Source organism: Mus musculus, chromosome 5, assembly GCF_000001635.26.
Source record: "Mus musculus strain C57BL/6J chromosome 5, GRCm38.p6 C57BL/6J".
In the NCBI taxonomy this organism is placed as follows: domain Eukaryota; kingdom Metazoa; phylum Chordata; class Mammalia; order Rodentia; family Muridae; genus Mus; species Mus musculus.
Window position 1 is genome coordinate 64,039,418 of NC_000071.6, and position 11,401 is coordinate 64,050,818.

At 45.3% G+C, this 11,401-nt stretch overlaps 1 long non-coding RNA gene across 1 annotated transcript; it reads left to right on the forward strand.

Moving 5' to 3' along the window:
- Nucleotides 1-5,555: 5,555 nt before the first annotated feature.
- 5830416I19Rik (RIKEN cDNA 5830416I19 gene) lies at nucleotides 5,556-10,809 on the forward strand. Its single transcript, NR_045384.1, has 3 exons — nucleotides 5,556-5,581; nucleotides 5,732-5,770; nucleotides 8,245-10,809. It is a non-coding gene; the product is annotated as an RIKEN cDNA 5830416I19 gene (long non-coding RNA).
- Nucleotides 10,810-11,401: the final 592 nt, after the last annotated feature.

The following is an 11,401-nucleotide window of genomic DNA, read 5'->3' on the forward strand; positions in this document are numbered from 1 at the left end:
TCAGGACCGTCTTGTTATTATATACACACTTAAGAGAACAAATATTAGTTTGCATATACACAATCTAATTGGTGTTTTTAAAAACAGCATACTGTAATGAGTGTTCCCCAAATGTCACCTTTGAGAGCATAATAGCACAAGCCAGCCTAGAAATGTGCCTTTTAGAATAAGCTTTAGACCCTGCTTCATTTTTTCCCCCCGATGGTCCTGTGTCTTTGTCCTTGAAGTGGATATTTGATCTGTGAGCAGCCAAATGTCACCAAAAGTCATATGAGGCAAGTAAGCCAGCAAGAACAGGAAAGTCTTTCTAGCCAGACACTAGAAGGATTATATAGGCTGATCATTATTTTCTTAAATTAACTGGCTTTGACTGCCGTTTATTTATAATAAAGAAGAAAAAAAACTTTGATAGAAAATGTTAGTATGACTTGAACCCCATAAGACAGACTATTTGAGTGGTCCATTGTCTCCTTGGAAATGAACAACTGAAACATGGTCCTCAAATTTGTCATTTTGCAAGGAGCAGCAGTGTGGCTACCTCATCAACTCCAAGGCATAAATGAACTACTCCAGGTAAGCCACCTAAAACAGGGCTTGGTCCCCTGTAAATCTCTGTAACATTTGTCTACTGGGCAAAGTATTGCTACTGCTACTCATTAGACATTCAGTCATTATTACTTTACAGCTATGTTTGTGTGCAGAATGCTGAAATGGTCCTTTTCATTGCAGATGAGAGAAGTTTAGCTCAAATAGCTTTCAGTCAGGGGGAACCCCCCCTCCGTGTAGCCAGGAATTTCACATGCAGAGGCAACTTCAGGTATAGCTGGACTTGGTATTCCAGCAATGGCACCAGGGCTCTGCCCTCTTGTGTATTGTTCAACTCCGCTTCAGTTTGGTGTTACAGGTGTTACAAGTGAAGGTGAAGGTGACTCCAAGTGGAGATGTAGTCCTAGCTCATTTCTGAGGAAGTTGCTTGGAGCAGAGCACTGGATGGCTCATGTAGGTCCCAAGGACAGCTGAGGTAAAGGCTTGAGAGGTCTTCCTGGCCTTGTGAAGTGGGAGCAAGGGTGTCATGCAGACAAAGAGACCCATGCTCTCTCAGAACTGAACACCCCGCTTCAATTCACTCTGTATCCCTTTGTGTATCAATGAGGAGCTGCCATTTTTGATCTCCCATTGTGTCAAGAGTTACACTAGGGGCTACGCATGAAAGCAAAGCGCACTAAGAACTGAACTTGACGGAAGGGGGATCTGAGCCAGGTTGCCTTGGTTTCGCATTTCAGATCTGTCACCTTATCTAATCTTCCTCCTCCTGGGGAGTAAGCATTACTCTCCCTAGATGAGACACCTGACATTCAAAGGACTTAGTAACCTGCTCAAAGCCACACCCCTTAGCAAATGACAGAGCCGGGATTTCAACACGTGACAGTCTGACCACAGAGCACTTGATCTATATCTTCTGACCACTTCATTTCCATAAAACTCCCATGAGGTAATGACTTCTGCAAAGCGCTATGTTAGTGATGAGGAAAGCAGACTCAAGGAGGCTGAATAAATACCTCCAGGTCGTGTTCAAGCTCACTATGCAGTGCGAGCCAGCAATGATGACACAGGTCCAGAAAGGGCTGCTGTGTGAAGTGTGCAGAGTGAAAACTACACAGAAGCATGGCATACTGGAGGACTAAAATCCAGCTTAGCTTCTACCCAGAAACCATGACCCTGGCCCTGGCTGCACTGTACAAAGCCTTCCTCTACCAGCCAAGCGGTATTTATGAGATGACTGAAGGGAACATTTTTAGTCCAAGCAAGGCCTCTAGGTGGGAGAATAAAACTCTGGCCTAGGACCTAAAAAACAGATGATCACACGATTCCTAAGAAGCTCAGTAATAAGGGAGAGACTTACTTGGGGAGTTAGGTGACACAGGTCAGAGATATTGGGCTACTCTAAGCAGACTTGAGTATGTCCAATAACCCAGCTTGTCTGGCCAAGGAAATGGCTGCTGGACAGATGGATCCCACATGTCCAGGAGTACTGGATCCATTCAGAGGCTGTTGTGTGGATCCAGGGGAGCTCGGATGGCCTCTGCCCATACAGGCAGGGATGTTTTGCAGTGGCACCATCTCTAGTCAGGCCAATTGGAATACGCAGAAAGGCTTAGGGATTTCATGACACCCAGGAAACCATCAATCTGATACAGAAAATAGGAGATGACTAAAGCCAGGTATCAGTGCCACAGTGCCAATGATTGTGCCCCCTATTGTCATAAGAACTCCATTGCATTGCGAAAGTGGGCTCTTACATATTCCACAGATCTCTATCTAGACCCAGTGAGCAAATACTGATTACTCTTTGCTGCCTGTTATATTATATTATATATTTTGGGCTCCTTCCTGAATAATGTCAAATGCAAGGTCATTTATTTGGGAGCAAGCCTAAGAAATAGCCTAATAACACATATTTGAAGATAGAAAATCAAGGTACACAAAGCAGTACGCACGAACCATGGTTACAATGGGGCACACAATCACGACTATTATTTTGATCTAATTCCCAACTCACCTAATGCTGCGCAGGATCTGAGCTGTCTGTGCGCAAGAATTGACAGGATGCTCGCAGCTGATCAGTCAACAATGGACCCATTCTCGACGTAAGCTATACATAGGCAGCCCAACTGGCAAGTTCAAAACCCACGGCTGCCACACCTGCTTCATGGCAAGAAGGAGTCAGTGTTCAAGAGAGACAGACATTCCTGGCAGGATTTGATTGGCCCTGTCAGCTATGAGGCAATAGTTCCTTTGAGGAGTGGGGAAGGATATTAAGATGTTGGTCTGTCTGAAATGTCTCACTATGCTCGGGGAAACTTTTGAAATACAAATAGCATCTCTGATGAAGAGTGGCAGAAAACAAGAAGGAATTTCACTGGATCACTTAAGGGAGGAACCAGATTCGTTTATTGCTTTCTCTTTCTCTCATGGGAAAATTTTTTTGTTTGTTTGTTTAGGCATAGACCTGGCAGTCAAAGACTACATTCCCCAGCATTCCTTGCAGGTGGGCATTTGCTGAGTAACTGTGTTCTTACTAATGGAGACTGAATCTATCACATCCTCCACCCATCCCTCCCCTCCACCCCATCTTCACCAAAGGAAATTGCTTTTCCCCTTGGAAAAACATTTGGCTCAACTTTGATTATTTTAGAGAGAGCCATTTTATTCTATTAGCTAAGAAGAGTACCTTCTTCAGAGGTAAAATCGTGTCAATGGGAAGATGTCTTGAAAGTTATAGATGTGAGAGAGAGACACAAAGAGAGAGGGAGAAGGAAAGAATGTCCCTGCAACACTTACAAATACTTTCTCATCAAAGTATTTTTTAAATTTTATTTATTTATTATATGTAGGTACATTGTAGCTGTCTTCAGACACCCCAGAAGAAGGCATCAGATCTCATTAAGGATGGTTGTAAGCCACCATGTGGTTGCTGGGATTTGAACTCTGGACCTTCGGAAGAGCAGTCAGTGCTCTTAACCACTGAGCCATCTCTCCAGCCCTCATCAAAGTATTTAAAGGATGCCACATTCCTCACAGACGGTGGCCTAGTGTGTCTGAAGTGCTTGGACAACATCCTCGCTCTTCTCTGACAAACCATAACCTTGCCAAACTTAAGAAATATCCTAAAAATGTTTATATGAAGTTTGTCATTGAATGTCTCTTAGCAAGAGTTCAATAACAAGGCACAACGCCCTTTGCACGAGATGCCCACTTGCCCATGTCTCTGAACACTTGGCTCGTATGTGTTTTCTAAAACCATCAGACTCGGTTTCATAGACTGACACACAATCTCAAGAGATTCCAATCTCCTCTTCTTTTGGACAAAGAAGCCTTGCTAGCTGCAATTCCTAACACATTGTCTGGGTGTCGGTGGCAATAGAAAACAACTGTCTGTCACCATGGTCACATGAGTCTGCCCATTTCCTTTAATGTGTCTGCTCTATATGTTTCTTAAGTTTGACAAGGTTATAGTTTGTCAGAGAAGATCGAGGATGCTGTCCAAGCACTTCAGACATACTAGGCCACCATTAAATACTTCTGTCAACCACATACATCGCTAACACACCAACTCCAGGAGGGAGGGGAAACCAGATCCCAGAGGAAGCACGTGCATTAGAGCCATCCTGCCAACATGGAAGGCCTGGCTTGTTTGAAAAGAGCAAAGGTATCTCTCTGAAGCCACTGAACTTTTAAAAACAGTCTGCATTATAGCAGCTTGCCCTTTATCCTAACAAATACACTAAGGACAGTTTAGACTCTCAGTGGTACCTATTCCCTTATTTGTCAAACACAACGGATATATTGTATCATTCTATTTGTTCCCGGGATAATAGGTCTCCAAAGACATCTCCAACCTGAACAGAGGGACAATGTTTCCCATTGTGTGGAGACAGAAGTGCCAGTGGCAGCCCACCTCTGCACCATGCAGCTGCTGGTGGGATGCTCTGGCCTCCAGGCCCCTTGGAGAATGAGTGCAAAGTGGTTGCCAACTTCCTCCATCACAAATACTCATGTGTCAGAGATTTTTAAATAAAAAATTCAAGAACAGATGGCAAAAGAAAGACTCGTTATATGTGTGCAATCTAGGCTTTGTCTCCTATGCATGTTGCAGTCTCTGTGTGTGTGTGTATGTGTTTGTGTGTGTGTGAAACCAACATTAATGTCATTTCTTGGGGGATAATAAGCTCATTCTGCTAGCCCCACTTATGGCTAATAACAATCAACAATTATTGATGCTTTCTTCGTTGCCACCTCCTCCTCATGAATCAGCACATGAATATTTATGTCCATGCTAATCAGCACAGAAGACTGCTGCAGACAGGCGTCAAATTACACTTCTGGGTTAGAGACAGCCTCCTCTTTTTGAGGCATTTTGATCAAGAAAAACTTGGTGGGGGGCTGATTTCTTGAATTTATTTATTATTTACTTACTTATTTTTGTTAGAATGAAGAGAGAAAGTGGCTGAAAGGCTTGGGTTGAAAGTATGAACGACCTGCATGTGTGAAGGCTCAGTTACTGGATGGTAGTTTTAAAAGGTTCTGTGTACCTTGAAGAAGTCAGGCCTTCTTTGGAAGCTGGACGTTGAGAGGGGATTGTGGGATTCCCCATCTGTCTCAGTTTGGTCTACACCGTTTTCCAGAGTGGTCTCTGCTATCCCAGCCCCCATGATGGTTTTCATATGCCACTCCCACATCCGAACACAAAACAAAGAAATGTAATAAAAAGAATAAATAAAATGTTATCTAAAGAGATCATGTCTTGGCACATGACACTTTTATCTGGGGCGGGGGAGGGTAGGCTGGGGAAGGTTGGGGAAGTGTGGGGGGGATGGATGGACAAGCACCTTGTTAGAGAAATAGTCTGAAGGCTGAGAGTCTCCTCCCGTGGCCCTGTACTCGCTGGCGGTAATCCTAAACTGTAAACGTCTATCTGTCTATCCGTTTTAAACCACAACACTTTGCGACTTCCTTGTTTCACCCGCTCTGCTTTGGTCTGAACAAGCACTCTCAGTGCCACCCATTATTCTGCCGGGAGGTATGTGTCAGAGCCGGTGTGCGCGCCAGCTTCGCCAGCTTCGTGTTGGATGAGCTCGCTGTTCGGGGAGGGAGGTGAGTGGGGGTGCAGGGTTATTTCTAGAATGGCAGAGGCAGTATAGGATAATGTAGGAACGCTTTCTATCCTCAGGGTTGAAAGAAGATGGAGAAATGGCGACTCCGTTTCCAGGTAACTGTATCTGCATCTCTCCTAAGAATCCTGCTAACTCACACTGGTGTAGAAGTTACCATGATTGGGTCCCGTGCTGATTTGTACCTGTGTTAAAGCACTGAATCCTTTGAAGTAGATGTAGTCGTTGGCTACAACAATATGTGTGGTGGTAGCTGTATGACTCAAACCTACCTAAAGTTCTTAGCCACTGTAAGAGACTATCGGAGGCTGACTGAGGTCAAAGAGCCACTTATGTTTTGTGCCCTGGCATATGACTTATCCAGAGGCTCTTTGCTTTATTGCCTCAAAATCCTTCTCCTGGCCAAGCCCTGTAATCTCAGAGCCACAGTCAGTTCAAAGAGAGGATGTAGGTCTTCTCCTATTGTCTGACCGGCACCACTTCTTCTTAACACGGGTCAGTGCTGAGAGTGGCTACTGGTGTGTGAGCTAATGTTCTCTCTCTCTCTCTCTCTCTCTCTCCCTCTCCCCCCCTCCTATGAATCATGGCGTTCATGTCCTTAAATCAGTCATCCCTTCACATGACCAGCCCGGCAGACAATACAGTGGGTATGAGTACGGAGCTGCAGGCTGGCCACCGGCCAAGGGCTCCGGGTGGGAAGAGCAGGATTGCTGCCTGGCTCTGAGCCATGTCACATGCAGCAGGGCTTGGGTGGCTCTCCAGGGGACTCTTTCAGGCATACGAAACAAAAAGCAAGGGCCACACTCAAAGTTAAAAAGCTCTGTCACTGTTGGGTTTTCCTGTGGTTATTTTCCAAGAAAAACAAACAAACGTTATGACTGCTCTACTTTTGAAAATAAGTAGCAAGAAATTTGAATGTTAATCCACTGGCAGTAAAAATGTACTCTGTGGTTCTATGTCATAAGCAGTCACAGACACAGAAGTCTAGACACAGTTCTGTCCTTTCCAACTACGTGATGTTGGTCAGTTCTGTGAATTCTCTGGGTTTCGTTGTGCCTTGGAACCAGATGGAATACATTTATCTCGTAAGGATGCTCTTATCCTTAGTTCCTAGCTGAACCTGTTATCACGAGAGAGGTAGTGAGGATACAGTGCGAGAAAAGATATTTCTAGAATGACAGACCCAGTGTTGGGTATATGAAGGGTCTCTTTGCCTCCTGAAGAAGGGAGGCGGAGAAAACTGGAGATGCAGGGTTGTAGATTTGGTGTATTGCTTGTATTACGTTAATTGGGTTCCCAAAATTACATGGGAATTCGCACGTCTGCATGTAGGACGCGGAGGGTCCCTGCCCCCAGTTGGCTTTGGTTAGGAAATAAAGTTGCCATCGACCAATGGCTGGGCAGGGAGACAGAGGTGGGACTTTTAGGATTCTCAGGCAAGAGAGAGAGAAAGGAGAATCGCCATGCCATGAAGGGAATAAGATTTGGGCTTGAGAGCTGCAGGAAGAGAGGCATACTGGTCGTGTAGGAGATGCTTACGGTGGAGATGGGGTCTGACTCAAGAAGAAGGAAGAGACAAGAGAACAGGTTCTCTCTGAACCTTGAGAAGGAGCCAGCCCTACTGACAACTCGTCTTCCCTGGGTGTAGGAGTCTCACACGGTTGACCTCCCGATTGTAAGCGCATACACTCGTTCTTCTGATTCACAGCAATACAAGGTCGGAAGCAGCTAAAGAAGGGGACATGGTCGCTGACCCTCACTCTCTATTCTTGCTCCTTTTGCTTAGTACTTACTTTTACACCCTAGTCAGAATTATGAAGATAACTGCTGCTTGCAAAGTTGTCAAGATTTCTGAAGCTAAGCTAATAGCACCTTCACATTCACCAGGCATTTCGCAAGTCCTTACCTCGTACTGGCTATTTGGTTCTAGAAACTTCTCAAACGTCCATTGTCACATTGAGCCAAAATTCACCTCCACCTCCCACCCCCATATGGTTCTAATTTCACAACCCATCCATCCAGTCAGTACCTGCAGCTGGGTGCGTTTTTCTCGCACAGATCGTTCATCCATTCATCCGTCAGCACGCCCAGAGCCATTCATGCGATGCCAACCCTCAGAAAGATCAAATGCTTCATTCTCCCTGACCTATTAGTGAGAAATAATTGGCCCTCCCTCGAATGCCTTAACTCTTTGTAAATACCTGTTACTGCAATGTGCTCGGATTATGCACCTTTGTCACTGAAACCTTTAGAATGCCAAATCCTTGCGGGTCAGTCTTCCTGTGATGTCATGATGAATAAAGATACAACCAGCCGAAACAGCCAAAAAGAAAATCTTTGTTTCTTTAAAAAGGAAGAAGGAAAGGGAAGGCGCCTTTCTTACCTTCCCTTCCTCCCCTCTTGACCCCAGGGAGCCTCAGGTGCAGCTTACACTGTTAACCTCTCCCCTGCCTTGGTCCTTAAAGCATTGCTTCCAGAGTTCTCACCTCAGCTATGAACCTGTTTTATAGCTACCTGGATTCCTGAGCCTTTAGTCAGCCGACATAACTTTTTATTTTTTTATTTTTTTAAGCCGTGGCCAGTAGGCCAAGACAGCAAGCTGTTCGGTCTATACAGCACGGTTGACAGTACAAGCGGCAACCTGGAGACGTCCCACCCAGTCATCTTTCACCACTTCTCCAAGAGTGATGGTAGTGCGCCTTCGTGTGAGCACATTTTGTTTCAGAGGATGCTGTCACCTTAAGCTCCCAGCATCCCTGGAGGCGGACATTTCACTTGAGGACACTGATTCAGAGATCTCTGGTTCTGCAGAACTCCTCCCCTCCCCCAGTCCTCTTCCTTGTTCCTCCCCTGTCTTCTATATAAGAGAGTCTTAAGGGCCCTACCTGGCCCTCAAACCCCAAAGCTAAAGGCAGAGCTAAGCAGGTGGGAAGGGCTTAACAGAAATGCAAAGCCTTTGTTTCACCTTCCCTGCAGCTAACAGCAAAGTCTTCCTGACACTGTCCCGCCCACATGCTGGAGCCAGGAGTCTGGAGCCTCAAGGTCCACGGCTACCTCCGTTCTTAGAGCCCTCAGGCAGAGAGCTGGGAAGACTTTCTCAGCCTCATGGGACCCAGGGAGGTCAATGGTGGTCAAAGGCTTTTTCCACTGAATCACAGGACTCTGGTTGAAGGGCGTTTGCAAGTAGGGAAGCAAGAATTTGGCACCGGCATTCTTCAGGTGGTTTCTCCGAGTGCCAACCTGTACCTATTCCTGAGAAGCCATATGATTTCTGGTTATATTATTACATAATTCCATGGTGAGTCTTATTTATGCTCTATCACTAAGTTTGTAATAGATTAAACTAAAACTCACCTTCATTTCTGGGAAAGCCATTTGCTCAGAGTTCTTTAATTAACACATCAAACAAAAGGAAGGCCACTGACTACAAGAAGGACAGACTGGGGTTGCAGTCAGTCCTGACTGAACCTGGTATTCATCTCAGGCAGTTTCCCAGACATGCAGTCATTGATTTTTAACTCAAAAGATTGCTGGTAGCCTCTCTCATACAGCATGTCCATCCAGGGGGTTCCACCAAGTCTTCTCTTTCTGTTGCCTTGCCTGGGGTTCTAAGGACTCTCTTAGCCTTGCCTGAAACACTCACTTTGTCTCAAGTGTCTGCTCTGGACAGGACAGAAGGTTACAATCTCCCTGACAAACTCATTTCTTTGTTATTCAAATTAGTTGCTTTAAAATCCTTTAATCACCCATCTCCCTTTAAGAGTCCCCCCCCCCACACACACACACACACTGTCTTTTTCTCTCTTCTTTCCTCCCACCCTTCTCGTCCTACATGATCTTTCTCTCTAGCCCCTGCTGACCTTTAACTCACTATCTACCTGCCTGAGTCGAGGTGTCGGACTTATAGGCAGGTCCCACCATATTTGGGTTCCAGAATTCATCTTCTTTCAACGGAGACTTTCAAAACTGCCCAGCTTGTACTGAGCTCTGTGCTAGGGGTTGATGGGAGCAAAGATGAAGCAAGCAAGCCACAGGCCTCTCAAAGCTCAATGCAGGTACCTTGTGCCCTCTCCTCCTTCAGATCTGCATTGAGCTTCCCCAGCTCTCCCGGGGGATCACCTCAGCCAGGTTAAGGTACCTGCAGAACTCCTGGTGTGCACCCTTTGTATCGATATTTTGGTCCTCAGGCTGCTTCTGTCACCATTTGTGTGTATGGACAATCTGTGTAACTTGATTGTTAAGTGTATGAAGTGGCTCTAGTCTTGCTGTTTTGCCTGATCAGGAATAATTGGCACTCAGTAAAAAAAAAAAAAAAAAAAAAAAAAAAAAAAAAAAAAAAAAAACGGCATTCACCTGCCGGATGTGAGAAGCAATCCAGGACCTTGGGGGCAAGAGGATTGCCTCAGCTTTGGGACGACCTTGGGCTACATAGTGAGTTCTAGTGACTCCATAGCCTGTCCAGGGTACAGAGTGAGACCCCCATCTCAAAAAGTTGAAGGGGTATGGGAAACCAACAAAAAATATTTACCATTTATTGAATGCTTAATTTTGAGGCAAAGCGGTTTTTCAGTGCCATCAAAGAAGCCAAGTGCATCATCTGCTTTTCTTTTTTTTTTTATTTTTATTTTCTGTATTCTGATGTTTGGACATTTGAGGCATCGCTGACCTTCATTGACTCCTCCCACAATGAGCCCATGACTACAAATAGTCAACATTTGCCTGGAGTTGGCCGTTACCCTCATTGTTCCTAGGACAGAAACCAAAGGACTTGATCCTTTGAGCCCACTGCAATCTGTCAACCTAGCCAATAGGAAAGCTGCTTTCTGGCCTCCCATTCACTCCTAAAGTCATCCCCCTGCCTCCTCTCTAAGTGTGGGGCTTCTGCTAATTCAGTCTATCCTCTTCTGGATGCTCCCCTCTTCCTGGGAACTGTGAATGACAACTATCAGTGACAGGCATCTCCCATGGATAGCACGTTTTTTTTGTGTTAATACGCTAACGATACTTTAAAGCAATAAGGAAACTGTCAGCTTTTTCCCCAGGAGGGAGAGTATATGGAAAACTGAATAATGTCATTTTATGTTTGGAAAAACAGTTGTAATTATTTTATGACTTTAAATAAAGTGAAATATTACTCTCACTTTATGGTAGATGGAAATATACAGATTCTGCAGTGATTTTCCACGGGGTCAGCTGTAAAATAAATACATCAATGGCGGTGGGGATCGCTGGGAAAGCTGGTTTCCTCTCTGCTCTGTGCTGTCATTCAGAGGCTTGGCCTCCTTGCACATGACAGAGCTTGGACCTACACTGGTTCGAGTTAGGGAAGGGACAGAACCTGGTGGAGGCAGAGCAGTGTCATAGGAGAAGCTGCAATGGTGTTATATTCCCCTGGTGAGAATTTAGTCACATGACTCTGCCCTCCCCCAGCATCCAACCTCCATCCCTGACTGCCAAGCAGCTCATCATTGAATTGCCACTTTGGAGAACTGACTGTGGGATGGTGGCTTATTCGGCTGAGGAACCTTGAGAAGTGCATAGCTCTTGGGCTGCTGTCATTTTGTCATTTTCATTTGATGGCTGGTGACGTGTGAGCTCTAAGTGGTGAAGTAATTAATTAATCAACTCAAGTCACGTCAGTGGTTGAAATCAGAAGTGGGATTTAAAGTGAAGACAAGAGACTTGTGTATTTATAATAGCCAGAAGCTGGAAAGAACCCAGATGCCCCT